This window comes from Aotus nancymaae, unplaced genomic scaffold (genome assembly GCF_030222135.1).
Source record: "Aotus nancymaae isolate 86718 unplaced genomic scaffold, 86718_ANA_hifiasm-v0.15.2.pri h1tg000032l_0, whole genome shotgun sequence".
Classification (NCBI taxonomy): Eukaryota; Metazoa; Chordata; class Mammalia; order Primates; family Aotidae; genus Aotus; species Aotus nancymaae.
Genome location: NW_026988445.1, coordinates 15,121,134 through 15,124,457, shown reverse-complemented (window position 1 = coordinate 15,124,457; position 3,324 = coordinate 15,121,134).

Genomic DNA, 3,324 nt, shown 5'->3' with positions numbered 1-3,324 from the left:
TCTGAGAGCATACATCCCTCTTTCTTGTCATTGTTGCATCTGAAAGTGACTGAAATGTAGCAAGAGTGAAATATTTTTTTTTTTTTCTGAGACAGAGTTTCACTCTTGTTGTCCAGGCTGGAGTGCAATGGCATGATCTCAGCTCAGTACAACCTCTACCTCCTGAGCTCAAGAGATTCTCCTGCCTCAGCCTCCAGAGTAGCTGGGATTACAGGCATGTGCCACCATGCCTGGCTAATTTTTTGCATTTTTAGTAGAAACGGGGTTTCACCATGTTAGCTGGGGTGGTCTTGAACTCCTGACCTCACATGATCCTCCCGCTTCGGCCTCCCAAAGTACTGGGATTACGGGTATGAGCCACCACGCCTAGCCACAATAAATACTTTTTAGTAAGCAAATAAGTAAGAACAAATGTAAAATTGCAGCTGGTGATGAGCACAATGAAGAAATAAGCAGACTCATTAGAAGGTAGAATGGGAGGGGAGCCAGTCAGGGAAGGCTACTTAAAGGAGGTGACATCTGAGTTAGTACCAGAAGGACAAAGAGGAGACAGTGGCTTGAAATCTGAGGGTAAAGAGCATGAAAGTGTTCCAGGCAGAAAAACAACTTGATCACCTTCCTAAAGGAAGTTTCCCAACTTCAGAGAACTGTGAAGGAAGGAGTCATTCACTCTGTAGGGTAGAAAGAAGGGGCTGAATTGGGAGGTCTCTCTCAAAGGTGGCGCAGGAGCTGGTCCCTGAAAGAAACATAAGATCTGGCTAGGGAGGAAGGAAAAGGCATCCTGCAGTGGGAGGAACTGCAGAAGCAAAGGCCTGGAGGTCTGAGTAGGAATGTCATGCTCTAACAGCACACAGCCTGCCTGAATGATGTGGAGGGGCTGTGGGGAGTGATGGGTAAGTTGGAGGGGTTCTCCAAAAGGTTTAACTTCTAAGTTAGGTTCCTCTGCACGGGTCTGGTGGGAAGAGTTGGTGGTGACAGGCTGTCGTGAGCTTTCATCTCTCTGACTCTCACTTCCATGGATGGTTGAGCTTGGACTGTGTCCCTGAGCTTCTGCATCCTCGTCTATAAAGCGAGGGGGATGCCAGATGGTTTCTAAGCTTGCATCCAGACCTAACATCTGTGATTCCCTCACGACCTGAATAATAAGGTTGGAAAACCAGGTACCCTAGAAAAACCCCTAACTCTCCATGAAGCTTTTGCTGCGGGATGGTTCTTGAGGGGAACTCAATGTACACCCCTCATCACAGTGCACTTGTGATGAAAGCTTTTCCTTCTTCTTGGCTGGTCCTGATGGTGGGTGTTCTGAGACATGGCAGACAGCAAGTGCTGGGCATTCTGAGACGTGCTGGGGCCTGGGGCTCTTGCCAGGTCCAGGTTTAACTGGCACAATTTCTGATGGCTTCAGAGAGGACACTTGTTAGGTCTTGCCTGCCTAATGGAATATGTCACCGTTCTGCAAATAGGATAGCTGGAGCTGAAATATTTTTGGTAAGCAGTGAAAGAGATTACCTGGGTCAAGTTAAGAAAAACCGGTGGAAGGCAAGGAAAGATTGCCCCTTTAAACAATATCACCTTTGTGGGCAGACTGGAGAGCTGGAGAAACTGTGTGAATGTTCCCCCATGCGACCATGCAGTAAGGCTTAAGAAGTTGTTAGGATATGTGATTTTCCCAGGCAGAGGGCATGCAACGATCAAACGCTTTTCCCTGGCTATTCAAAGAGCCCAACCAATCAATAAATTCCTGTCTTTTACCAGGAATGTTGCACATGGTTGTGCAGTGCACAACCTGTATAACCACCCATGGAAACCAGTCTATTCCAAACTTAATTTATTCCACAGGGTTTATTTAATAACTATGTTGTGCTAGACATGTGCTAGGCCATGGGGATAAATGGTGAAATGCAATGGTTCCCAGTCCGCAGGGAAAGACAGAGAGACAGCCCCTCCCTATGAGGGCAGTATGGTAGATGCTTTGATTGAAGGCTCAGGGAGGATGCTGTGGGAGGGCAGAGGGAAAGCCTTTAGCCCAGAATTGGTGGGAATGGAAGAGCAAAAGAGGACAGCTGAGCCAGGAGAGTGTACTCTAAGGGGGAGTGGTGTCCATCATTTGCTACCTTCTCTTGGCCCAGAGAACTGAAGTCTTTTTTTAACTGTGCTATTGTCCTTCCAAGCTCTACCACTGAATACTCACTCTTTGATGTATTTCTTTAGAGACAGGATCTCACTCCATTGCCCAGGCTGGAGTGCAGTGGTACAATCATGGCTTACTGCAGCCTCAAACTCCTGGGCTCAAGTGATCCTCCTGCCTCAGCCTCCCAAGTAGCTGGGACTACAGACACATACCACCACGTCTGGCTAATTTCTGTATTTTTGTAGAGACGGGGTCTCCTGAATACTCGCTCATTCTTCTAGCAGCATGGCATGGCATTAGTGCTTGGAAGAGAATGTCCCTGTGGATGTGGTCGGGAGAGGCGGGGTAGGGGTCACCAGGAGCATCTCCCATCTGCTGCAGGTGTGCCTGCTCAGCCGGCCCCATCTTGCATCCATGTTCGGGGAATCAGCAGTACAGTTCCATCTAACTCCAGAGTCTAACTCCAGTCGCCACGATTTTAATCTCACCCTGTTTTCTGTGGTAATCTTTGTTTAAACAATGTGTCAAAATGTTTTTTAAACCATGAAAATACTGCACAGTGGCAAATCTCTTATCCACAGGGTACTACTGAGCTGGTAACCTACCTAGACACCAAAAAGTAAGCAAAAAGGCTTCTAAGAGCCAGAGCAATTATTATCATCTCTAGACAGTGAAGTAAAGACATCCCACTCAGAGGGGCCATGAAACCCACACCCATGAATGTGTTTAGTCCTCACACAAAATCCCACTCTGGAGGCTGGGAGAGGTGGTTCACGCCTAACTCCCAGCACTTTGGGAGGCCAAGTGGGGAGGATTACTTGAGCCCAGGAGTTTGAGACCAGCCTGAGCGACATGGCAAGAGCCCATCTCTACAAAAAAGAAAAGAAAAGAAAAGAAAGAAAAATTAGCTGAGTGTTGTGGCATGTACCCGTAGTCCCAGCTACTCCGGAGGCTGAGGTGGGAGGATCCCTTGAGTCCAGAAGATGGAGGCTGCTGTAAGCCAAGATTGCACCACTGCACTTCAGCCTGGGTGACAGAGTAAGACTCTGTCTCAAAAAAACAAAACAAAACAAAACAAAAATCCCACACTGAGTTGTTGGAATTAAACCCAGGAAATGCATGTGACTGAACTAATCATCTTCCCCCAGACCTGCGTCTCAGAGCCTACCGTCCTTCTCCACACCTCCGCCCTT